The 27411-nt window shown below is 47.9% G+C and overlaps 1 protein-coding gene and 1 non-coding gene across 2 annotated transcripts in view; both read left to right on the forward strand.

Moving 5' to 3' along the window:
* Window positions 1-27411, forward strand: part of VAT1L (vesicle amine transport 1 like) — a 169663-nt gene that overhangs the window by 111676 nt on the left and 30576 nt on the right. The gene's annotated exons all lie outside the window — the stretch shown is intronic.
* On the forward strand, window positions 11806-11877 carry TRNAW-CCA (transfer RNA tryptophan (anticodon CCA)). Its single transcript has one exon. It is a non-coding gene; the product is annotated as a tRNA-Trp (tRNA).

A 27411-nucleotide genomic window follows, 5' to 3' on the forward strand; every position in this document is an offset into this window, starting at 1 on the left:
AAGGGAGGGTGAGCTGGCAAGACCGACTTGACAGGCAGAGGCAATGTGCAGGCGTGGAGAGACACACTGTCCCCGGGAAGTGGGTTCAAATCCCACCTCCTCCACCACCGAGATGGTGATCTTAGACAAGTCCCTGACTCTCTGAGCCTTCATCTCCTTACCTGCCTTAGTCAGACTGGCTGCGATGGGTGGATGGCATGAGAAGACGCAGGAAGACGGCCGGGTTCTTGGGGAGACTTAGGAAGTGCATCTCAGAACCGTCTCCCTGGGAAACCACAGGGGGCACGCTGACTGTCACTCCCCCTCAGTCAGATGGCCCCGCAGGCACCATGCCTCCAGCACTGTGCGTGTCTGAGGGTGGCTTCCCCTGCTTGCACGTCGGGGACACTGCGGGTGAAGGCCAGGTACGGGCAGGGCCCAGAGCACTGTCAGCTGCGCCTGCGTGAAGCTGATCAGCATCGCGTGGGACGGGTCCCAGCAGCAGTAGCTGGAAAATGAAGGGAACCCGGAAGATTTCCAGTGCTGTGCAAAAGGGGTCCAATCCAACGGATGGAGTTTCTTTAGCAGAATAAGATCTGGAGACCTGGAAAGCAGTAGCCTTGCTAGAGGCAGCACTCGAGGGCAAGGTGCTCAGAGCGGTGCACCGGAAGCTGTTTAACAGCCAGCCTTGGAAAAGAACTCCCTGACGGGGAGAATTTGCCAGTTTCCCTGTTGCAAATGCTCCCTATCAGGACCAGGATCGAGTTACCATCAGGAGTGCACAGCTGGGGAGAGATGCACACACCATCAGCGGTCAGAGCTGACTCCCCCGAGACACGTCTCCCGGTACCAAGGTCCGCGGGTTGGCCAATGATAGGACAGCGCTTGGAGGGTGGGGTCCCTCAAGCACCGTCAGGCAGAGAGCTCACTTCTGCTGGTCTTCTGTGTGGAGGAACCCTGGCTCCGTGCTGGCTCGCCCACCTCGTGCAGCACAACTAGGGAAATCATCTCAGAACATTCCAGAATGTTTACTAGCAGCCTGTATAAAAAAATTGACATTCGACCAACAAGAACCTGCTGGATAGAGCAGGGAAGCATACTCAATATTTTGCCATGCCCTGCAAGGGGGAGGAACTTGAAAAAGGAGACATGTGTTGCTGTTGTTCAGTTGTTAAGTCGTACACGCGACCCCGTGGACTGTAGCCCGCCAGGCTCCTCTGCCCATGGGATTTCCCAGGCAAGAATACTGGAGCGACGTAAAGAGTCCGCCTGCGATGTGGGAGACCTGGGTTCCGCCCCTGGGTTGGGAAGATCCCCTGGAGAAGGGAGCAACTACCCCCTCCAGTATTCTGGCCTGGAGAATTCCATGAGCTGGATAGTCCGTGGGGTCACAGAGAGTCAGACTCGACTGGGTGACTTTCACTTCACGTGCGCTTCGTACCTATGTTTAGTGTAACTGAATCTCTGTGCTGTATACCTGAAACTAACAAATGCTGGAAATCAAATAAATATTTTAGAAATCAATATCCAGGCAGAAGCTCCCTCCCTCAGCAGTGCCAGGCCTCAGGTCCATTTCTGACTTCTTCGGGCCTCTGTTAAGCTCTCCTTACGCAGACTCCCACCTCCAGCTCCTGTACACACCCTGTGCTTCCAGATACACTGTCTTCTTATCTTCCGGTTTCCCCAGCAAACCCTAAGCTTCCTAAAGACAGGGGCAGACACTGTGTTGAATCGATGTTCCGGCATTGGATTTACTGGCACAGGGCCTGAAACTTCCTTAATCTTTGCTTAGTTCAGTTCAGTTCAGTCGCTGAGTTGTGTCTGACTGTGACCCCATGGACTGCAGCACGGCAGGCTTCTCTCTCCATCACCAACTCCCAGAGCTTACTCACACTCATGTCCATTGAGTCAGTGATGCCATCAAACCATCTCATCCTCTGTCGTCCCCTTCTCCTCCTGCCCTCAATCTTTCCCAGCACCAGGGGCTTTTCCAATGAGTCAGCTTGTTGCATCAGGTGGCCAAAATACTGGAGTTTCAGCTTTAGCATCAGCCCTTCCAATGATTAGTCAGGACTGATTTCCTTTAGGGTTGACTGGTTTGATTTCCTTGCAGTCCAAGGGACTCTCAGGAGTCTTCTCCAACACCACAGTTCAGAAGCATCAATTCTTCAGTGCTCAGCTTTCTTTATAGTCCAACTCTCACATCCATACATGACTACTGGAAAAGCCATGGCCTTGACTAGACGGACCTTTGTTGGCAAAGTAACGTCTCTGCTTTTTAATATGCTTTCTAGGTTGGTCATAGCTTTCCTTCCAAGGAGCAAGTGTCTTTTAACTTCTGACTGCAGTCACCATCTTCAATGATTTTGAAGCCTAAGAAAATAAAGTCTCTCACTGTTGCCATTGTTTCCCCATCTTTTTGCCACGAAGTGATGGGACCGGATGCCATGATCTTCGTTTTCTGAATGTTGAGTTTTAAGTACACTTTTTCACTCTAGTCTTTCATCAAGAGGCTCATTAGTCCTTCTTTGTTTTCTGCCATAAGGGTGGTGTCATCTACATATCTGAGGTTATTGATATTTCTGCCGGCAATCTTGATTCCAGCTTGTGCTTCTTCCAGCCCAGCATTTCTCATGATGTACTCTGCATAGAAGTGAAATAAGCAGGGTGACAATATACAGCCTTGACGTACTCCTTTCCCAATTTGGAACCTGTCTCTTACCTCTCCTCTCGTCTCCCTCGAGGAAAAGTGCTGAGGACAGTACGTGCTCTTTGCCCCTGAGCTGGGCAGTTTAGGTCTGTGGAAAGCTGTTTCTCACCATTGATGATTAAAGCCAAGGCCTGGAATCATTGCTTAGTGCTTGTGTAGAGAGAATGGTAATAAAAGCACAGAGTTGCAGTGAATGACTGGGATGACAGCTCAAACAACAACAGAGGAGCTGTCAGAAGGCTCTCTGTGATTAACTGCCAAGTGAAAGCCCAGATAACAGGAGCTGTCAGAGCTTGGAGAAAGTCAAGAACACTTGTGGAACCTGCAGGAGGATGGGTGTTCATCTTCTGACAGTGATGCTCTGTTAATGGCTTAACCGATGAAAAGGAAAGTAGAGCTGAGGGAGAGGAAAGGGCAGACAAGAGGAGCCGGGCAAAGGATGCTGATAATAGTAATAGTGATGATGACGGTGGAGAACACACGGTGAGCATTTGCTGCAAACTGGGCACCATCCTAACCCCTTTGTGTGCTCTGTACCTCATTTCATCCTACCAGTAACCACAGGAAGTAGATGGTATTATCTATCGATATGCAACTAGATAGAAAATGAGACACAGAGGAGGTCAGTAACTTGCCCACGGTCACACAATAAGACGTGAAAGGTAAGACAAATCACTTCTTTTTAGAGAGGCTTTTTTAAAATTAGGTGGTGACAGTTCTTTATGAAATTGCCTGTTGCCTCCAATCCACGCCTCCTTCTGTGCGCCTTTTTAAAAAGTATCCATGTGTTTGTTTTTGGCTGCACTGGGTCTCGGTTAGTACACAAGGGCTCTTCTAGTTGCGGCGAGCGGGGGCTACTCTTCGTTGCAGAACACAGGCTCCAGGGCATGCGAGTTCAGTAGTTGTGGAGCTTGGGCTTAGTTGTCCTGCGCCAGGTAGACTCTTCCCTGAGTGGGGACTGGACCCGTGACCCCTGCACTGGCAGGTGAATTCTTAACCACTAGACCACCAGGGACATCCCCTTCTGCACTTCTTTTCCTTACTTCTCTGCAGTAAGACTCGTGAAGACTTAGGAGCTACCAAGTGTTGAGCACTCTACCCGTATTTTCTGGTGCAGTCTACTCACAACCAGTCCGGCTGTGGCAGTTCAGGAGATGAGGGCTTAGAAACAGTCAACCTCTCGTGTAAGACTACCCATCTGCTTGGTGGAGGAGGTGGGTGTGAACCCAACCATAGGACTCTGACTCCATGCGGGCATGCTACTTCAGCCCAACCTCCAGAGCTCACTCTCCCCTCCTTCATCCTGAGTGCCATCCTATGGGAACGTCTCAGGCTTCTGGAAGAAAACAAATGGAAGCCACATCAAGATTATGTCAACAACCCAGCTGCTAGAGAGGGCAGTCTTAAGAGATTCCTCTTCTGATGTCTTTTGGAAGCCAAGAAGGACCAACAAGGTGAAATTCAGTCTGAGTTGGAAGAGTCTTTGCAGACATGCGAATTCTTTCAGTAGGAAAAATGAGGGTCCCTATAACTCTGCTTGACTCTCTGCATCTGAGGTGTAGGGATCGACAAGAATTCTGCCTCGAGGGAGAGAAAATGAAAAGCTGGGGAACAGCAGCCCTGCTTTTCTCCTGAAGGGAAATTTCAACAAATGCTAAAAACGGACATCTCAGGGAGTGTTTCAGAAATGCCAGCCAATATTAGTGGTTTGGGAAGCGGAGCCTGCAGTATTGCTTCTTAGTATGACAGTAGGCATTCTGAGAGCTTACGCACTCTTTGGAGTCCTGTATTAAAGAAAGCTCATTAATAGTAGTTGAACTACCATTTTCCAAAACTGTTAGGATACGACTATAGTACTGTTATTATCATCATTTTACATCATTTGAGCTCATACCATCGGCACGGCACTGTGCAAAGAGCTCTAATGTGCAATTTCATGTTGAATCTTTCCAAGAGTATAAGGTGCAGTGACTACCCCACGTTATACATGATGAGGCAGAGCCTTAGAGAAGCTGAATAACTTTCCTGGGGGCACACGGCTAGCCACTGGCATCTGAACGCAAGCAGTCCGCCTCTGAAGCCTTGCTGGTAGCAGTTATCTGTGCACATTTGCTATCATGCAATAGGACAGAACCCCCGAGCCAGTTTGCAGTGGCCAGCCAGTGTCTAACTCAGGCTGTGCCACCCAGTAAGACCAGTGTCCAAACCAGAATGCCAGTGTGTTAACTGACTGTGAGAAACATAACCTCAGTCTCAGACACACAGTAGCTCTGGTTGGCCCGTGTCTCTGCTTAGGAGAAAACAGGGGAATCCAGCTGCTAATCAGCCAAGATTCTTGGTTATATACAACAAGGAAGGAACCAAGAGGCGACGGGCAGCTTCCATGACTTGACTCGTGTCTCCACTAATATTAGCCCAGGGACCATCCCTTCCCCTCGTCCGGCTTGGTGCCTGGAGCAGTTCAGTGAGAAAATGTCTGATGGTGGCCTTATTTTCTCAAGCCCTTCGGTCACCGGCCCTTTTGAGAGCTAAAAAGCCACTCACACAGCAAGCACTGAGAACTCTGACGGCTGCCCAGACCAAGCTCAGCACTCGAAATTACAACACCAATGGCGTGGTGTGCCAAGGCTGGCTTCTACCTGCTCACAAGAGCCTATTGTCAGATGTTCAGGAACTTTGTGAGCCGGTCAATCAATACAACTGTTATATGAAATACTGAAGTATATACACTTACAATAAAAAATTCTATTGCAGACAAAGGGCACAAATACTTAAAACTCATCACTTCTTCATTATTGTACTACGTTTGACTCTGTATGCGCTTGGGGTTCCTTCATGAGTGTTTCATCTGTGCGGGGAACGTACTGCACAGTGGCCGGCTGTGTGTGTTGCTCCCTACTTGCCTGCAGTGACATCGCTTGGGGAAGCTTGTAACACAGCCTGGTTGGGAGTATTTACACCACAGAAATCAGGGCTTGATTTATCATTTATCATTTTGTCGACTGTCCAAACTTGGGAAAGGAATGGAGAAAACGTGAATAGTGCGGGTTAAACTTTGAAAGTGTGTCACGTCTAGGGCAGACTAGGAAAGAGGGTACAGGGGATTGAGTACAGATTTATAGGCGGGTAAGAAACAGTTCAGCAGCAGATCAGAGATCAATCACATATCAGGATCAACAACAACAAATCTATCGGGTAGTGAGTAATTGGATTATAGGGCAAAAATCAGTTTGTCAAATCATGATTGAATTGTGGCCACAGGTTGGTTACAGATGGGCCACCATGGGTGGGCAAAAATCAATGAGAGCATTCTATGGGGTTCAATTCATTCTATAGATTTCATAAAGAGTACATGACATATTTTATGATCACTTAAAATTGGGGGCTATACATATTTTATGTCAGTAATGTTTCTAGTAAGCATACGTATGTAAATAGAGGAGGTTTCCCAGGCTGCACTAGGGATAAAGAACTTGCCTGTCAATGCAGGAGACATAAGGAATGCGGGCTCAGTCCCTGGGTCTGGAAGATCCCCTAGAGGAGGGCATGGCAACCCACCCCAGTATTCTTGCCTGGAGAATCCCATGGACAGAGGAGCCTGGCAGGCTATACTCCATGGACTCGCAAAGAGTTGGATACAACTGAAGCGACTTCGCACGCATGCACGTATACTTGTGGCTGATTCACGCTGTTGTGTGGCAGAAACCAACACAACATTGCAAAGCAATTATCCTCCAATTAAATTTTTTAAAAATGATTTAAAAATACTGCAAGAGTTTCCTCTAAATAATATTTTTGTCGTGTGGGCCCCAAATGTCCATGAATAAGGCGATTTAAATAAGTGAAAAGAACTCGTGTGAGGGGAGATTTATAAACTGGCATTTTGATAGTTATCACCTGTCAAAATTTCAAAGAAAGAATGAGGTGTGCAAAAGACCCTATAGCAGAGGTTTTCCTTTTGTAAAACCTACGCCTAAGAGGATCCTTCGTAGGACATACTGAATTTTGTTCCTTTTTTTTTTCTTTTAAGGCAGGCATATGTTCAAACTGACCCCAGCCTTCCCTCCACTTTGCTGTGGGCATCCTGTGCGGAGAGTGACCTCTGATTCATGATGATGGCACTCTGGTGACATTAGTCATTCTCACTGTTATAGCCAGCCGAGCAGTGGCTCTAACAGATGCTGCTTTGATTAAACTAAAAAAAAAGAGTCTCTGTGTATTACTCCAGTGAAACACAGTTTATTATTCACCCACCAGCAGTTGAAGGATTTAGATAAGAGATACTCAGGAGTGATCATCTCCTTGGCCTAACGAAGCCTCTGAAAAATAACCTGATCCTCAGAGTCATCTTGGAAGACTCACTTCATTAATTGAGGGCCAACTTGGAAAGAGGATGAGAGGAAAATAAAGGAGGAGGTTGGAGGAAATCTAGGCTCATCTGCTAAGAAGTATTAAGATGGGAGGCAGAATCAGAAGGGGAGGAGAGTCAAATAAGATGAAAAAGGGAGGAGTGATCTATCTTGAGCGTTAAGATACAGCTGTTACAGGGGAAAGACATATCTGTGCTTTATAATTTCAGTGATATTACCTTTTATTAAAGTACTTCCTTTAACTGTATCACCTTTAATATTGGGTAATAAAAATTGCTAAAGGGACTTGGCTGGATCCCATTCCAGATTTAACAGAGATAGTGAAATTCATCCCAAAGCAATCCCAAAGACCCCCCTGTTCAACTTCAAATCATTGCATTAAAGAAGGCAATTTTCAGTGCCGCTCAGAGACTTACCCACATTTTCTTTATGTTTTGTTTGTAGTTTCTATTAATAGGCAGTTTACAAGGCTGGACAGGACAAAACTGAGGCTCTAAAAGACTGAGATGGCGTGCAGGGGGATTCAGGTCCTTTCCGTCTAATCTGAAGGTCTTTCTACTCTGCTGCCTTGCTTTTTGGTTCCAGTGAATTTCTTGGAATGGGCTTCCCAGGTGGCACAATGGTTAAGAATCTGCTTGCCAGTATTGGAGACACAAGGGATGAGGGTTTGATCCCTGGGTCAGGAAGATCCTATGGAGGAGGAAACAGCAACCCACTCCAGTGTTCTTGCCTGGGAAATCCCACGGACAGAGGAGCCTGGTGGGCTGCAGTCCATGGGGTTGCACAGTCAGACACGATTGAGCACACACGAGACATTATTATTATAGAAGTACACTAGGGAGTGACGAGGAAGGCATATGACTTGCTCTGCCTTGCAGCGGGAGACTTGCGGGCTGCAAGGACTCTGAATTTCCAGTCTCCCCATCTTCATACTTAAGGGAGCCTTGGGAATGGAGAAATCGGCTGATTTGACCCTCTAGAACCTAGGCAGCCCCCTGCCATCATCCTAGGAAATGATCAGTTATTTGTCCCCCAATGAGGCAGGGAAATAAAGGGCAGAGACAGAAGCCCAAATCTTTTCTATCCAAAGACGCACTCTGAAGAATTTCACGGCCCAGTAAGCATGTGAACAGGGAAGTTATGGGAATGCAAAGTGGAAGCAGTGAGGAATTTGCTAATTGGCTGAAGAAGCTGGAAGGTTCTCTCGCTGACCCCACAGCAGCTGGCCCAGCAAGCTGTTTTATTCTGTGTCATCTCAGAGTTCAGGAAAAGGTGATGCAGTGAGTCCCAGAAGCTTGGAAATGTTTTTCCCATTACATCCCTCTTAATGGTACTACCGTCCACACAAGCGGCCATGGGAGAAATGTCTCTGCCACCGCACACACCTGTGCAAACACTGTTTGGTCCACTTCTCCCTCTGCGTTTCTCTTGAATCCAGTACTTTCTCTTCACTCCTACAGCCACTGCTGTCATCCCCCCTGTCATTTTCCCTTCGTCAGATGCTTTCACTGGCCGTCTCTCGCCCTGCCTCTGATCCTGGACCCCCCATCTGCCCTCGCCAGCCTGAGAACATCAGGGCCAGATGCATGCTGGGAGTCTAGGTGCTACCCATGGTGCACTTGGGCAACCAGAGCTGTGGGGAGGATGGGAAGCCTCCTCTTCCAATTATTCCTCAACATCCAGCTCCATCCCTGAAAATACAGGCTTAAAAGGGGAAGGAAGTGTATCTGTGCTCTATCCTCCCCCTTACCCCCAAGCTGACCATGAGCGTGCCTCCCACAGGACAGCGAACAAGGCACCTTGAGTTTGCGGTCCGTAAATGGTCTAGTCAAAGCTATGGTTTTTCCAGTAGTCATGTATGGATGTGAGAGTCAGACCATAAGGAAGGCTGAGTGCTGAAGAATTGATGCTTTTGAACTGTGGTGCTGGAGAAGACTCTTGAGAGTCCCCCGGACTGCAAGGAGATCAAACCAGTCCATCCTAAAGGAGATCAGTCCTGAATATTCATTGAAAGAACTGATGCTGAAGCTGAAGCTCCAATACTTTGGCCACCTCATGAGAAGAACTGACTCATTGGAAAAGACCCTGATGCTGGCAAAGATTGAGGGCAGGAGGAGAAGGGGACGACAGAGGATGAAATGGTTGGATGGTATCACTGACTTGAAGGACATCAGTTTGAGCAAGCTCCAGGAGTTAGTGATGGACAGGGAAGCCTGGCGTGCTGCAGTCCATGGGATCGCAAAGAGTCGGACAACATGACTGAGTGACTGAACTGAGATGGTTTAGTAGGTATGAGCTCCAGGGCTTCCTCATCTTCTGTCCACCCCACCGTCTCCTGGGTCATTCTCCTCCCCTGACACCCTGCAGGGCCCTGGCTCCATCCTGGAGTAGCACTGCTGCATATCACTCCAGTCTTCAGCCTGCTGTGTAACCAGAGAGGCATGTTGCCTTGCGTGCACTACAAAATAGCACCCACATTTCCCCTTACTGACGTTGGTGCCTGCCATAGAATACAACTTCAGTACGTCACTGTTCTACTAAGGCGCCTGTTGCTTGCTAGTCTCTTACCCAGAGGCTAGCCCCTCACACCACACACACACACACACACACACACACACACACACACACACACACATAAACACCATGGATGAGGAGGGTAGGGAGGAAGGGCACAAGGAGAGAAAGAAAATCTTGTTTTACCAGGAATTCTTTCAGACTCAAACCAAACATCACCTCCTCCAGGGAGCCTTCCTTGTTTACTCCCCAAGAGTCAACCATTCTTCCACCATGTTTCTGGGACCCCTGATTTACTTTGTCTTACCTCTTACCACAGTCAACATAGTTCCTACTTTGCCTTCAATTTTGAGCTCCTTGGAGGGGGAACCTTCCTTTAATCATTTCTGGGTTCAGAATGCATAACAGAATATTTGGCCAGGACAGGGTCCGAGTAAATGTTTGGAATATGTGTGTTTCTCTCTCTCTCTATATATATATTCTTGTTTATTTAAGAGAGCCTTGGCTACATAAGCGATGCTCAGGCATCTGTATCTTCTTTCACAGTAGAGGCTGTGCCAATGGGGAAGGAAAGGAGCATTGAAACCAACCAGCCACCAATGAAGAGCCCTCTCAGAGCTCTATCTGAGCATGTGTGTGTGTGCCTGTGTGTGTCCAGATGCTTTGCTGACAACCTGGGTACCCAGAGAGAAACACAAAGCTGCTTGTGCTTCCTGATTGGTGAACCCAATGAGGCCCCTCGGTGATGGGTGTTAGACCCAGACCAGAATTCTGTTTTGATTGGAAAGGATGCTGGGCTGATAAGTGGAAACAAAACACTCTCTAATTAACAGAAATATGAGTCTGGAGCTGGGATGGGAACAGCAACAGTGTTGCCAGGCAAAGGGTTTAATATGAATTTGAGATGCAAATATGTGGCCCCCAGAACACCCCATCCCCTGCTTCTCAGGGCTGGGATTTGGGTAACAGGCTGTGGGGCTATGTGAGGATTCCTGGGGGAGTCTGAGCCGCCTTTTGAGATCCCATTTCTTCAAGTGATGGCTCTTAGGTAGCATGAGCTAAAGTGAATCTCTCTGCAGGAAAGAGGAAAGGCCGCTGTGACAGGGAAAGGGAGAAGCATTATAAGATATCCCTTACTAGCTAAATCTCCTTGGCTCTTAGGTGTGCAGGGCAGGAGTTCAGAAAGAAGAAATACCTGGAACTATTAAGACAGGCTCAATATACGTCATTTATCAGAAGCAAACTGTTTCTGAATAATGCAGCCAGAAGTCCCGATGGGATGGCAAAGTGACTGCTGTTGGGACCCCAGAGAGGGGCCAAAAGCATCCGCCTAGTCAGGCAAGGCCTAGCTCAGCTCCTGGGGCTGTGTACTTTTCACCCAGTTCTTACTGCTGCACATCTGGGTCTGTTACGCTATCCGAAGTTTCAGAAGGTAGAGGAAACTGATGGAGCCAGGTCCAGAGCAATAGCCAGTAGCCCAGCAACAGGGGAGGGAAGAGCAGAGTAGACCTCCAAAAAGCTGCCCAAAGCCCTCCCCCAAACACAGCCGCTGTTTATAGGGAGAGCAAAGTAACTCCATAGAGCTTCCCTGGGGGCTCAGATGGTAAAGCATCTGCCTGCAGTGCAGGAGACCTGGGTTTGATCCCTGGGTCAGGGAGGTCCCCTGGAGAAAGGAATGGCGACTCACTCCAGTATTCTTGCCTGAAGAATCCCACGGATAGAGGAGCCTGGCGAGCTATAGTCCATGGAGTCGCAAAGAGTCGGACATGACTGAGTGATTTACACTAATTGCATGTACCTAATTAGTGCTCGGAAAATCCCCACTAACTTATTAGAGTTGAAGACATTACCTGACAATCAATGATGACCTTGTGTCGTATCTTCTCAGAAGACTGAATGCTGTATCCAAATGTATCCAAATTCGCTTCTCAGAAGACCGAGTGTCTAACTATGTGTGTATATCTAATATGTCTGGCTAGGTATTGTTGTTGTTCTTTAGTTACTAAGTTGTGTCCAACTCTTTTGCGACCTCATGGACTATAGCCTACCAGGCTCCTCTGTCCATGGGATTTTCCAGGCAAGAATGCTGGAGTGGGTTGCCATTTCCTTCTCCAGGGGATCTTCCCAGCCCAGGGATCAAACTTGAATCTCCTACTTGGTAGGCAGATTCTTTCCCACTGAGCCACCTGGAAAGCCTGTTTATGTATTATATAATATGTGTATATATGGGCTTCCCTGGTAGCTCAGAGGTTAAAGCGTCTGCCTCCAATGCAGGAAACCCAGGTTCGATCCCTGGGTCGGGAAGATCCCCTGGAGAAGGAAATGGCAACCCACTCCAGGATGGATGTACATAAATATAATGTGTGTACACACACACACACACACACACACACACACACACACAAAGTGAATCTATCAGAAGGTAACACAAATATCCATCCTTCTAGACCAGCAGTAACCAATAAATTTTATCTCATATACCAATGTCAGTAGGTTGCCAGTAGCTACCTGAAAATCTGCTAGGAAGGATTCTGAGGCCAAAACTTAGAAGAAAAAAAGGCTCCTTCTTAGAGGTGATAACGTGTGTCATGGGACCTGGGAGGGAAGCAAGTGGTCACAGTCTTTCTACTGTTTTCTGGTGAGCACGTCAGAGCCCAAGAACACTGTTATAAATCAAAACCCTATTGCTCCAAGCCCTCGTGGAGCTGCTTTTACTCAGCTGTGCTGACATTTTTCCCATCTTGTAGCCAGAGGTATAGCAATAAGAAGAAACTCCGTTGTGTATCTCCTAGGGGTGTTAAGGACTTATCCATTCTAGAGATTTCCAGTTATGAGGACATATGGGAGAAAACCATCCAGCGGGAGATGGAACTGTGTTTCTCTTAAGAGGCTGGTTGGCGCCGGTCATCGGGGGACCCCCGAGTCCTATGATGAGTTGTGTCCCCCTCTTACAGTGCTGGTGGGACCTGGATGTAGGCTGCCCTGTAAGCCTGCACAGGGCCTGTTCTGTGTGTTTTACCTGCCCATCCGATCCCGGACTTAATTTTATCTCTCTATTAATATCGCTCTTTTGTCCTAATGTGATCACTTTGAGACTTTTGGACATATGCATTTTTCTCAGCCCCCGCCAAATCCTAATGAAATCAATAACAATTAGGGAATTGTGGACACTTTAGAGAAACTGTTTTCAGATTAGCATCTATTGAGACAAGTCGTGACTACCTGGAAAATTCAAGCATGTGGAACATTGCATTTGCTAAAAAGAATAACTCTGTATGTGTGTGTGTGAAATATATGCGGCTCTTAAAATGTCTGGGGATTAAAAGGCATCGTCTTCAAGCTCAGATACTCAGAGCCACAGAATTACAGTAATTACCAAGGCCAGTTCCTTCAAGGCAGCTGAGCTAAGACAGGTTTCAACTGAATAAAGAGAGCCTGGACCATTGTTAGAAATGCACTGCCTACTGATGGCTGCAAGTGAAGTTCTTCCGCCTTGGCCTCAGAAGGGGAAGCAATTCTTTCCTTAGGATGAAAAGACAGGCGGCTGCTGGCGGCTCATCACGGCTGGGACGCCATGGAAAGAGCAGTGATGTGGCCTTTGCTGGCAGGGAAGGGTCATAGGTGGGAGAAGCAGGAAAGGATTCAGCTCTCAAATAGGGGCCAAAAGAGAGAAGGGTCTATGTGTTTCCAAGTGCCTCCCTACTGTGTGCCAGGCCCTATTGGGCACTTTTCCTAAAGTCTCATTCGACTTCCTAACACACTTCCTGTGTGATAAGAGAGGAAGCTTAAGCGCAATCAGCAGCCTTTTATTCTATGTTTTGTAGTAGAAATTCTGTTAATGAATTTTGGACTTCCAGTTGGATCATAAAGGTGGAGGAGGAGAAGGAGAGGAACAGGAAGAGGAGGGAGAGAGGAGGAAAAAGAGGAGGAAGACGCAGCAGCAGCCGCAGGAGATGCTTCACTGAGCACAGAGGGGGACCAGCCCCTTCCCCACAGCCACACAGCCACGCAGCCCCCAGCCCGTCCAGCTGGCCTGTGCCAGTGCCCTTCCAGGTGTGGCCTGTGAACCACTCAAGGGGGAATTTCCAGGAGCTTTGTAATGCAGATTCAGGGGCCCCGCCCAGATCTATTCAATTCAGAATCTTGGGCAGTCTCTACACGCACTCCACCTTGAGAACCCCGCACCAGCCCTAGTGGCCTCTCAGAGGCAGCACTGTCCTGCCACAGAGGGGGGCTTTGGAAAGTTCCCCGAGCTCATCATGCCCTCCGCCACGGCGGGGCCTGAAGACCCCGAGGTCTTCAGCTTCCAGAGGGCAGCTCCACTGCCAGGGGGCTGTGGGGGCGGTTCTCAGGCAGCAGTATGGAGCAGCAGTTGGGGACCTGCAGGGCAGCCAAGAGCACCCACCCAAAGGAGCACCCACCCAAAGGAGCACCCACCCGAAGGAGCACTCCCCCAAAGGAGCACCCACCCGAAGGAGCACTCCCCCAAAGGAGCACCCACCCGAAGGAGCACCCCCCCAAAGGAGCACCCACCCAAAGGAGCACCCACCCAAAGGAACGACTCCAGGGGCCGGGAATCAGGTCTTCAAATCCCTGTCCCTGGGGGGTTAATTTTATCAGGTTAAGCAGACTTCCTCACTTGCTGGGCTTTTTCTTCTCTGTTCTGTAGAATCCCTTTGGAACTTTTCAGAAGCCAACCTCCCACCCGGGCACGGGGCTTGATTTCATGATGTATAAAACAAAGCAGATGGGCCAGGGCACCCTTTTGGCCCGAAGATTCTACCCAAGTTGGGGTCGCAGCTTCTGAAAATACACGGTCTTCACTGAAAAAAAAAAAAAAGTGACCGTGGAGAAAGCTGTCCAGGGGCAGCTGCTGTGGGCTTCCCAGGCACACGCTGGCCCACGCTGGGCTTGTGTGTCAGGCTGGCCCCTCGCCGCCAGCCCTGCCGTCCCCCTCCAGGTTTGGGGCCCAGCCCCGCTTGTCCTTTGCCCATCGTGGGTGGTGATGCCCATCTCTGCAGCTGTGAAACAGGCACGCCCGAGACTGCAGCCCACCTCCGACTTGCTCTGGGGTATCAAGCACTTGACTCAGCCTCTCTGAACCTCACTGTCTCCATCTCTACATAATTCAGATGTCTGTCAAGGGCCCCCACTTCCCCTTGAAGAGCTGTATTGACTCAGCCTGAAACTCTTCCTTCCACATTTGCTATTTCCTGGGGCTTAGGATCTGGTGGTCTTCCCTGTGTCTATGGGCAGGGTCTTTGTTTCACGTGGGATCACACAGGCACCAACACAGCACCTTTACTGAGTCCCGTAATACACCTGCCACCCCGCCCCCACTGCACACATACACACACATTTTGAACCTTAGTAAATGTGCTGGCAATTCAGGAGCATTTGACAATGGAGGTAGGGGTCACATCAAGGGGCAAGAACCCCCAGTCTCTGAGCTGCCACCCAATCCCTCTTCTATCTCCTCTCAGCCTGCCTCCCAGACTATCACATTCATTTCCCTCTGGCTGGCAGAGTAATCTCTTTTTTTCCCTTTGGACTTGGTCTTAGCAAATACCTAAGCTCTGGACCAAGGAGAAGGCCAGCTCATTCTCTGTCCTGTTTCTTTTAATTAAAGGATTTCTTTACAAATATACGGCCATCTTGCTGGAAGAGGCATTCTGGTGCATACAACTGTTTCTACCTAAGCATGCCCCCCAGGTGGCTCAGACGGTAAAGAATCCACCTACAATGCAGGAGACCCGGGTTCAACCCCCGGTTCAGGAAGATTCCCCTGGAGAAGGGAACGGCTACCCATTCCAGGATTCTTGCCTGGAGAATCCCATGGACGGAGGAGCCTGGTGGGCTACAGTCCACGGGGTCACACAGAGTCAGATACAACTGAGCTACTAACTTGCACTTTTTCACAAGCAGGTGTACATTGCAGGTAAGGTGTGTAAGAGGGTAGGTGGTCCTTTGTGTGCATAAAGCCCCCAGCAATGTCCCGCTCACAGGAGGCTCATTTGCCCTCCCCGCCCCCCACCATCAATCAATGCTGACAGCTGGGTGGATGGGTGAGCAGGGTGGATGGATGGACTGGGTTGGTGCTGTGAAGCACACAGGGAGCAAAAGTTAAGGAGATGCTTACTTTCTCCTGGGTTCAGATACAGCCTTGAGCCTCTGAGAGTCTCCTTACATCTCGCCTCATCCTGGTTCTAGCCCTGGTTACAGCACTCTCTGTCCCTTATGTTGATTTGAGTCTGATCTCAGCTTAACCAAATAGTTATTATTTGAACTCGATCAAGTTGCTTGAACTCTTTAGAAAATCAGGCTCAGACCCCCTTAAGGTAAAGGTTTGTTGAGGGGATGAAAGGGGTCCATAAATGCAGAATTCTGCATTCAGTAAATGCTGCTCGTCTCTGCCCAGAACTAATCTAAGAAAAAGGGACCATTTCAGCTTCCCAGGCTCTGGTGTTTTTTCTGCTTCGTTTAATAAAATGAACTCAGCAGGAGATGAGACTAACCCATACCATTTTTCACAGTTTCCCTTCCTGAAATCAATTTTGCTTTTTCCCCAGCATTGCAAATGATGTAAAGTCTAGAGGGGAGACTAAAGGAAATTGAAAGAATAAAATAGATCGTGGACTTAGGGAGTCATTGCTAGAGCACAAGATGGGTGCCCTTTGAGAAATCTTTCAAACAACACAAAACGCCGGAAGCATCATCTTTCTTTAATTCCCTCCCCCACCTCTTGCTTTGAAAGTCCTTGACCATGAAATTGACTAGATGCTTTATTTGGTCCTTTGATGATCAATGGTACGTGTTCATTTGATCCTTTCCTGCCAATGATTCATCATTAAAAAATAATGGGGAAAAAAATAGAACACTCAGAGATGCGGTGGTTGATTAAGTGCATGAAAATGCGGCCAGATTTTTTCTTATGTATCTCAGAATAGAAATAAAGTTGGCTCCACAGCTCTCCCCAGCCCCTCCTCCTCCCACGCCCTGTGGCTTTTCTGACTGAGCAATTTCCCAACCTACAGCTCTGACTGAGCCTTTGCTTTCGGCCCAGAGACTCGACCCTGTCTCATTCTTCCTGCGTCTCTCATGCAGGGGTACCCCTCCCTCTACATGTAACCTGGAAAGGGACTCTGTCTCCGTAGGTCACTCCACCCTGGCAGCCCCTGAAGTTAGAGATCAAGCAGCCGCTTCCTCTGCAGCTTTTAAGTCCTCTACACATTTACGTGTTTCAGCTGTCTGCCTAGTTCACGAGTGCTCAGTTGCTAAGTCGTGTCTGAGTCTTTCGCAACTCCGTGGACTGTAGCCTGCCAGGCTCCTCTGTTCATGAAAGTTCCCAGGCAAGAACACTGGAGTGGGTTGCCATTTCCTTCTCCAGGGGATCTTCCCAACTTTACCACAGAGCCACCAGGGAAACCCTGTCTGCTTAGTTAGGAATGTCTTAATTATTTATTGAGAGCAGAACTTAGTACCCGTTACATGGTTTAGTGGGCTTTGCATATAGTGAGTTTTGCTATTGTGCCTGTTTTACAGCTAGAGAAACTGAGGCTCAGCAAGTTTCAGTAATATGATGGAGGTTGAACAGCTAGTAAGAGGTAGAACCAGGATCAAAACCAGTGAGTCCATGTCCAGAGGCTGCACTCTTAGCCACAAATCTGTGCTCTCTCCCTCTGGTTGCCCATTAATTGGCATCAGGCCAGCTGTCCTGATCTGCAGTTTAGAAAATAAAATTGCCGTAGCCATCAAGTTTTCAAAATTCTTTTCAAATTCTTGGCATTTCTGACCCCTGGTTCTGATCCTTTTTGTTCATGAAAATCAAGTCCTTTGACCTCCAGTTCAATCCTTCCCTTTACAGTGAGATGCCTCCTCTTTACACTGTCAGAATAATAGAGCAAAATTTCATATCTTTGGTGTCTGTTTGGCTCAAGCAGAACATTGTCACAGCAGGACTTATTGGCAAAGCCATTTTAATGTTGAGCCCAATCAAAGACCCCACAGTTGGTTTCCCTCTGTGAAGGCGTGAGGACAGGGAGACCTGACTGTGGACCATTTGTTACCTTTAAGATGCCAGGGAAATCATCATTTCTGTGATCACCAGCCTCCTTTCTGACAAATGAGCGTCAGATAATTTCCAATGAGAAAAGCTATATAACCACCTAGCACAGTGCCGCGCGCTCATGAAAACTCATTCATTGCTCACTCATTCCACTCTTGCTACTGCTAGTATTTCTCTCTTACTGTTATTTGAACTCATTGGAAAAGACCCTAATGCTGGGGAAAATGGAGGGCAAAAGGAGAAGGGGGCGACAGAGGATGAGATGGTTGCATGGCGTCACTAGCTCAATGGACATGAAGTTGAGCAAACTCCAGGAGATAGTGAAGGACAGAGGAGGCTGGCATGCTGCAGTCCACGGGGTCACAAAGAGACACAATTTTGTGACCGAACAACAACAGTTATTCCAACGTGGATGGGGCAGGACTCAGAAATGGAGGGAGGCTGTCCCTCGGCTTCTAAAAGTTCATCCATCAAGTGTTGAGCCTCTCTATAACACCACGTTATATATGAGACAAAAGTCATGTACAAATGTTCCGTCGCTGACATCTCGGAAACCTGGAAAATCTTGGGTTTTACATCCGACCTTTTCCCCTTAAATCATCTGTCCCTTACTCTCTCCACATGTGAAAAAAAAAAAAAAAAAACCAGTTACGGTCAAGGAAATAAGATGTAAAAGCAAGTGCTCCTTGAATGACTTGTTTGATGTTACTCATCAAAATCAGTTATAAAACCAGTTGCACAAAACATCTTATCTTCATTAAGAGGAGTTGATTAATAGTGGAGTCAGAAGTGTAAGTTTGTTTTTCTTTTAAAATGAGTGACTGCAACGTCCCGGTTGTTGTACCAGGATACCCTTGTTACGTTTAAGCTTCACGGTACTGACATACTCTGCTCCTTATTTGAGCTCTGACTTCTCTGGATGGATGGAATATGACATCCTTCTGTTTCCAGAAATCCTCCTCCCTCTCCGTCAATAATCATTTGCTAGACTCAGGGCCACCTCAGCAGTGGGGCGTTGTCTTCCAGATGGGGGTCATTAGTGAGGGAAGGATCAGCAACATTTTTTTCTGCTTTGATAGAAACCGGAGTTATACGATCGCTCCATGCGTGTGTTTTTAAGGCCATCTATTTGTATTATTCCCTAAGGAGTTTCAAGGCATGCTGAATTTCTTTCAGTGTTTAATACTTCATAAATAAAGCCTTGGCAGCAATTCTCAGCTCTAGCAGACCGTGGATGTGTTCCAGAGAATATTTAAAATATAAAAGTAAATTTCAAATGGAAGAAAAGAGCCCCATTTTCCCAAGCAGTCGGCGTTATCTCAAACCACTGACGTCTGCAGAGCGGGGAGGGTGGCAGATAGGGGATCGGAAGAGAACTGTTTGGTGGGATGGAGACCCCTAACAGAATGACGCCAAGGCCACCCTCATCCCTCCCAAATGCTTTAGTCCTCATAAGATGACGTAGTGTAGGGGACTGTAACTACCACAGTATAGCTGAGGAAATACTTAGAGGTTATGCAAATTATCTGTGAAGGCTCAGCTGGTAAGTGACAGGATTGGGACTTGAAGCCATCAGAATGAATCCAAAACCTGCCCTCCAAGCCGCTGTCCCACCCAGCACAATGTACTCTGCTTCCTGCATGTCCTTCCAGAAAAAAAGCCCCATATTTCCAAATGAACCTCCAAGCCACATCCAGAGCCCAAGCTCTTTACCCTTTCCGGAATGCACCACCAACCCAGCCCCTCCTCCAACCCACACCCCTTATCCTTCTTGGCAGGGGCCACCGACACCTCCCCCCACAAGCCCAATTTCTGATCGTGCTTGGCGTGGATCACCAGTACCCCCGGCCCGTATTCCTCATACTTCCTGGGATGAATCACTCAGCCACCCCCATGCACATACTCATCATTCTTGGGATGAACCCCCGAATTCGACCCCTAGCCTATATTCTTTCTGTTTCCTGTTCAGTGCCAGCCACTAGATATCCCCCACTATTACCACTACCGGTGTTCTTAGGGATGTTGGGGTCAGCGCTTCCCTGCACAAGGGCCTCCTCCTCTTGTCTCATCACAGCGAGGAGGACCAGCGGGACTTGCGTCTGACCTTGTCCTTTGAATGACTCTCTGCCATGGCCCGTGAGACAGATTCGGGGTTGGGGGCGTCATACAGATGACACCTTGATGAATCATGTCCAGTTGTTGTTCAGCCGCTAAGTTGTGTCCAACTCTTTGCGACCCCATGGACTCTACCCACCAGGCTCCTCTGTCCATGGAAGTTCCCAGGCAAGAATACTGGAGTGGGTTGCCATTTCCTTCTCCAGGGGATCTTCTCGAGCCAGGGATCGAACCAGCATCTCCTGCGTTGGCAGGCGGGTTCTTTACCACTGAGCCACCAGGGAGGCCTCCGTTCAGCAGCTTAGCTACATACAAAATGACACTGTTGTACACCGATGAGAGCATGCTGGAAGATTCTGGGCTTTAACTATTTCAGTAGCTTCCTTTTTTATAGAGAAGCTAACTGAGGCCCAGAGGTAGGAAGTAATTCTGCCAAAGTCACACATTTTCTGTCTGTGAAACAATTGACAACAGTTTACATAGAATTAACTTTTACATCAGATTTTCTGAGGTGCGTTCCATGCAAGAGTACGGCCTGGGAAATGTTAGAAAGTAACTCAGCAGAGGGAAAGAAAAGGGTTCTGGGGTCAAATACTATATTTGCTGTTGTGCAAAATTCACCAGTTAGTTCTATGAGACCTATGAAATACCATTTTCATACTGTTCATGGGGTTCTCAAGGCAAGAATACCAAAGCGGTTTGCCATTCCCTTCTCCAGTGGACCATGTTTTGTCAGAACTCTCCACCACTCTGGGGTGGCCCATGGTTTCATTGAGTTTGACAAGGCTGTGGTCCATGTGATCAGTTTGATTAGTTTTCTGTGGCTGTGATTTTCATTCTGTCTACCCTCTGATGGAGAAGGATAAGGGGCTTATGGAAGCTTCCTGATGGGAGAGACTGACTGAATGGAAAATTGTGTCTTGGGCAGGGCCATGCTCAGTAAATGTTTAACCTGGTTTTCTGTTGATGGGCGGGACTGTGTTCGCTCCCTGTGGTTTAACCTGAGACCAAACTATGATGGAGGTAATGAAGATCACGGTGAGCTCCTTCAGAAGGTCCTATGCACACACTGCCACACTCAGTGCCCCCAGCCCTGCAGCAGACCACCGCCGACCCACGCCTCCGCCTGAGACTCCAAAGTCAAAGCTGTGGTTTTTCCAACAGTCACATGTGGATGTGAGAGTTGGACCATAAAGAAAGCTGAGTGCCAAAGAATTGATGCTTTTGAACTGTGGTGTTGGAGAAGGCTCTTGAGAGTCCCTTGGACTGCAAGGAGATCCAACCAGTCCATCCTAAAGGAAATCAGTCCTGAATATTCTTTGGAAGGACTGATAATGAAGCTAAAGTTCCAATACTTTGGCCACCTGATTGGAAGAGCCAACTCATTGGAAAAGACCCTGATGCTGGGAAAGATCGAGGGAAGGAGGAGAAGGGGAGAACTGAGGATGAGATGGTTGGATGGCATCACTGAATCGACAGACAGGAGTTTGAACAAGCTCTGATGATGGTGATGAGTTGGTGATGGACAGGGAGGCCTGGTCTGGTGTCCATAGGGATGCAAAGAGTCAGACACATCTGAGCAACTGAACTGCTATGCAGTGCCATAAATTTTGTGCAAAATCACAGTTTTAACTATACTTTTTAGAAAGTGACTTCACAGAGGGATAACAATTATACATGCAAAAAAACTCTACATTCCACTATTTGTAGACTGTAATCCTAGTTGGAAATTGCAAAGTCTGGCTATGTAGATACACCTTACAAAGCCCTGAGGGGCATGGAAATCACAACTATGTGAATGCTGGCACCTGGCGGGCTTAGTAGTCATACGTTTAAATTTAAATACAGGGAGAAAACCCAACTTCTACACTTTTAACTTGGTATTTTTGATAAGAAAACTTCTGATTGAGTGTGGTGGCGGGGGCATAGGGTGCGGAATGTATCGTGACTTTCATGGTTTAGGCTGCCTGTTTCACCACTAATGGAGTTACCAATATATTATTTTGCCTTGGGTTGTCATTATTCATCCATACCTGAACATAGAGTGCAAGGCAATTTGGGGATTCTTTTTCTTTTGTTGCAAGGTAGTGAACTCCGGGAGTTGGTGATGGACGGGGAGGCCTGGCGTGCTGCAATTCATGGGGTCGCAAAGAGTCGGACACCACTGAGTGACTGAATTGAACTGAACTGAAGGGAGGAGAAATCAGGGAATGTATCCTGTGAGTTTGAAACAGTTTGAGAAAGTTTAAGAAATGCTAGGTGAAAGAAAGTTCAACAGATTTCTTTCCTGCAGGACTCCTTGATCAGAGAATGTACCGCACTGTCCTTATTTGACTGTGGAAGCCTTTTTCTTTGCAGCTCACTTAATGCAATTTCCTGAGGCACAGGTGTTCCCTGGAACACAGCTTGGAAAACTAATTTCTTTACAAACAGATAGGTATCTCTGCCACCAGACTGTCAGATCCTAGCGATGCAATGATTCCAACTCGAGGGGAAGAACATGACGGTGCTTCATCGTTTGGGACCCACAGTAGAAACAGAGAGTGTCAGGGAGGAGGACATAGCCTCCTATCAGTGAAGCAACGGCTGAGACATCATGGCTCACGGCTTGTGAACCCCCAGGCTCATCTCTTTGCTCTGCCCACAAACTTGCATTCTTATTTGCCTCCATGAATTTGCAGAAATCCAAAGGGGAAAGACAAAGGGGGCCTTTCTTAACCAGGAATGCTGAACTGGCACACAGAAGAAGGGATGTTAGGATGGTGCATGCTAAGTCTCCACGTGGTTGATGAGGCAGTGAGATTCCGAGGACTTGGGGCATTCCTCCCATGCACATCTCATTGGCTAAACCTGGTCATGTGGTCCCCCTCACTGCAAGGAGGCTGGGAAATGTAGTTTTCCTGGGCATCCAGGAAGGAGAGGGGAACCAGATGTGGGCAGCACAAGCGCCCTACCTCAAGCCCTTAAATTCTTGCCAGTTTCAGTAAGCAGAGGAAGAAATGGAAATTCACTTGATAGCTTACTTCAGGTATCACCGCCTGTGGTTTCACGACTCTGTCTCACCTGAACCTATAACAAACCTGCAATATATCTCGGTTCCTCTTTTAGTGGGGAAACTGTAGCTCAGGGGCTGAACCCGCATCTTCTGCATCTCCTGTATCCCAGGCGGAGTCTTTACCACTGAGCCCCGTAGGTAGAATAATGCCCCCCAAATATGCCCACATCCTAACCCCTGGAACTCATGAGTATGTTATGTGACAAGAGGAAGTTTACAGAGGTGACTCAGGTATAAGTCTTCAGACGGGGAGATTTTCCTGGATTGTCCAGGGCGGTCTGTTGTAACCACAAGGGTACTTGGAAGACGGAGCATGAGGGTCAGAGAGGCTTGAAGATGCTGCTGGCTTTGAAGATACAGGAAGGGGCCACAAGCCAAGGGATGCAGGCGGAATCCAAAGAAACAGACCGTCCTAAGTCATCCGGAAGGAACACAGCCCTGCCGACACCATGATCTCACCCCCAGTGAAAGCCGTTATGGACTTCCGATTTCCAGAACCGTAAGATATTCTGAACTGACTTCAGCCGCTAAGTTTGTGGTGATTGGTTACAGCAGCAGAAGGAACTGCGGATGGTATGGAACAGGCTTTTGAAAACACTGAACAATAAGCACCATGAAAAGCTAAGAATGGCATCAGAGCGGACAGAGAGAGACAGGCTGGTTTATGGCTCAACTGTGAGATGGAAAGTCCTCAGTTGGGTGCCGTCTTAGAGCTTCAAAGTCAAGCAGGAGGTGCCAATTATGGCACGTCCTGCATAAGGCGATGGAAGTGTAAGGAAGCAGGGCCAGGTCTCATGGAGAAACACAGGCTGGGGAACAATTTCATGGAAGCTTAATGGACCTGCCTCTCACACTACCAGCAAAAGGGACTCTGATCTAGTCCTCATTTCGGAGTGAGAGAGAAATGCATCAAGATGCTCTGTTTCCTTATGGTCCCAAAGAACATTTCTTCAGGCAATTTTTGTTTTCTCTCTTACTTTTGCCTCACCAAAAGTAGTTTATTTCACTTGGTTCTTCCTTGCAATTGAAACCAGCCGACTGATTCTAGAGTGTAGGGCATCTCTGAAAAAAATAATCAAAGTTTCATTTGAAGAGTGAAATTTCTTTCTGGTTGTGGGAGATGTCGCTTCATCTAATCTGATGTAATTCTAAAGTGATAATTGAGATTTTTATGGAATGCAATTAAGAAATGTCATTACTGCTTATTACAGATAATGAAATAAATTGGCAGTGCAGGTAACAGAACTGATATTCTACAGAATTACAACTCTTTGGGAAATCAGGGGAAAGCTACCTCTTCAGGGCATCAAGACTTTTTCAACCCTTCCCAATCAGAAGAGACCTTGTCCCCTGTCCTTCTTCACTGACCTTTCAGTAATGTTTAAGAGAAAACCTTCACCTTACCCCAAATTTCAGAGAGAGAGAGAATGAGAAGGGGTGGGGGGAGAATGAAGATCAGAAAGGGAAGTGGGAAATAATACAAATGAACTTATTTACAAAACAGAAATAGACCCACAGACATAGAAAACACACTTCTGGTTACCAAAGAGGGCTGGGGGAGGGGTAAATTAGAAGTGTGAGATTAACATATATACTCTACAGTATGTAAACTAAACAGCAAGGACCTACTGTGTAGCACAAGAGAACTATACCCAACTATGCTCAGTAATAACCTGTAAGGGAAAAGAATCTGAAAAACTCAATATGTGTGTGTGTGTGTGTGTGTGTGCACCGCTGTGCTGCCCACCTGAAACTAACTCAACACTGTAAACCAACTACACTTCAATTTAAAAGTTAATAAATAAAATGAAATTAAAATTAGTAAATAACATGAAAAAGAAAAGGGCTTCCCTGGTGGCTCGGTGGTAAAGAGTTTCCCCTCCAATGCAGAAGACGTGGGTTCGATGCCTGGTCTGGGAGGATCCCACATACCGCGGAGCTACTAACCCCATGTGCCATGGCTGCTGAGCCTGCACTCTACAGCTCGGGAGCCGCAGCTGTGGAATCCCGAGTGCCCTCGAGAAGCCTCTGCAATGAGAAGCCCAAGCACCGTGACCAGAGAGGAGCCCCCCGCTCGCCGCAACGAGAGAAGAGCCCAAGCAGGAGCAATGGGGACCCAGCACAGCCGAGAGAAAGAAAGCAGTACAATTATTTAAAAGAAAAGCGGGAAGCATGAGAAAGAGGTTTAGACTTCCTGGGTTGTGTTTCCAGCCATTATGGCCAGAGACGGACTTGCTCAGTAAAATCCATACTTGGGCGTAAAGTTAAGCTGAGCAGAATTTGAAGCCCACCTCTGGCATAAACTACCTGGAGGACCCTGGATAAGATGTCCACTCCCTCTGAGCTTCAGCACTTCCATCCATGAGTGAAGTGATAACATCTGTTTGCAGGGCTGTTAGACTTGTGGTGTGATGTGTATCTAGAGGGCTCTGCACTGTCTAAAGCGTACTAGTTACTTAATGAATAATCATTTCATTCTCCAGAGCATCCTGCCTCCCTCCCTTATTGACACCTCGCGACTTCCTCCTCCAAATGTCAGTGACATATGTCTGGCGGGTGGGGAGAAGCAGGTAGGAAGAAGGTGGGAGGCAAGATAAGGTTGTAAAGAGATCATAGCACCAGTGACTTATCTTACAAATTCCCTAGACTGATGGGGGAAAGACCTCATGGTGCAGTAGGTGCTTCCAAACTCTGGATCCTCCTGATTATTGTAATATCCTGAGACTTAAGGTTAAAGAACACTTGTACATCTGTAGCCAAATTCCCTCCGTACCTCTGAAGCAATATACTGCCCATGTTCAAGCTGAAGAAACAGAGGCTCAGAGTGGCTTCTTGATATGCCCAGGATTACAAAGTCCGGTGAGAGGAGCCTGAATCTTCCCAAATCAATACACAAGCAGCTCTTTATGCCACATCACACCTGCCCCCTCCCTCCGCCTTGCCACCTTTGGGTACAAGCCAACAGCAAAGGGAAGGGCCAAGTTCTGACACCAGGAGAAAGCCTCTCGGACCAGGAGAGGTGGGTCTCTGGATTCACACAAATTGAGAGACAAGCCGATGCTGCTACCAGGTGAAAATTCAAAAGAGGCTATTAAGCCCATGGTATAGCGTCGACAGTCACCTGAGAAAATGTGCCCAGAGATGTGAGATAGAACGACAGTCTTATGAAGGAAGATGCTAAGTCACTGAAAGTTTAGGGACTGGGAAAACATGCAGTTCCAGACCTCAGCAGGAATTGCAGGTGGGCTGGGTGCTGATTTCATCACCAAGCCTACTGGATGCTGAAGCCAGGCACTGGAAAAAAGCCGATACTGAAGTGGGTCTGAACCCACCCAGAGAGACCACGCAGCTCGGCTCCTTCCCCTCTGCCCAGGCACCTACTGGTGCATCCACCTGGCTTGGAGCCACCGCCTGGGAAGGGTGACTCTGAAATGACGGCCAGAAGCCTTTCTCCTACAAGCAACGGCCACAGTTGCTCCCTTGGACAGGCAGGGTTTTTCAAGGTGTGCACTCCTTGGGCCGATTTCTGAGCCCCGCCTCCAGCCCAGTGAGTTAGAGGAGACTAGAGATAGGTCTGGGGTCTTCCATTTTATCATGCTTCCCAGTGAGCCTAAAGCCCACTGCGAGTTGGGAAGCCGCTCTAAGCTCTGTCTTCTGTCTTGGCCTGCTGGATATTAATTTGACAGATATTTATTGAAATGCCATTTATTTGTCAGGCTGCTTGAGGCACTTTGGCTATATGTAAACAAAATGGACCCCCCCCACCCCCGCAAAAAACCTTCAGTGCTCACATTCTACTGCGTGTGGGGGAGCTGGGAGGTGAGTGAGTGGGTGGAGAGAAAAATAATGAACAAAAAACCCTGGACAGTGCAGTAATCTCTCCGTCGCTGGCTGGCATTTGCCATCACCTTTCCAGGCTTATAAATGGCGAACTACCCTTTGTGAAAATGAAGGAAAACTCATTCTAAATGGAGTCAGAAAGCCCTGAAGGGGGCTTTCCCACGTGAGTGCCACTCAGCCAGCCTCACCGGCAGGCAAAGGGAAAACTGGAATTCTTTTGACAAGGAAGGACATTTCTTACCTGTGGAATTTTATTCCCTGCTTATAAGAAAAAGGAAGTTCCCTCCCTGCCCCCAGCAGCAACGCTCTAATAACCACTTGGAGCCAATGAGAAACTGCCGCAGCCTCCAACCCTTCTTTTCCAGTGAACGTTTCCTTCAAAACTCTCCCCAGTTTCCTCCTAAAGCCAGAGAAAAGCCGACCTTCTCTTTGTCTCTCCCAGCTTGCCTGCAAATTTCACTGTAGCTCACCTGTCCCTGCTATAAACACATTCTGCTGATGAAGCAACTGGCTGGCTTATTTCCGAGGTCAACGTCGTCCACAGCTCTCTGCAGGAAAGAGCACCTACCTACCAGGTCTCCGAAATGTTGGAAGGACCGGAGATTTCTCGGAGCTGCTCTCAGCAGCGGTGAGTGCTGAAGCCTGTGTGCGCCAGCTCCTGAAGGCTTCCAGCTCTGCCCCCGTGATGGTACCTAGTAGATTCAAATCAGCTGTGTTGGGAGCAGTTCCACCAGAAATCAGCAGGGCACCCACTCCCCACCTG

The sequence above is a fragment of the Ovis canadensis genome, chromosome 14, assembly GCF_042477335.2.
Source record: "Ovis canadensis isolate MfBH-ARS-UI-01 breed Bighorn chromosome 14, ARS-UI_OviCan_v2, whole genome shotgun sequence".
Taxonomy (NCBI): Eukaryota; Metazoa; Chordata; class Mammalia; order Artiodactyla; family Bovidae; genus Ovis; species Ovis canadensis.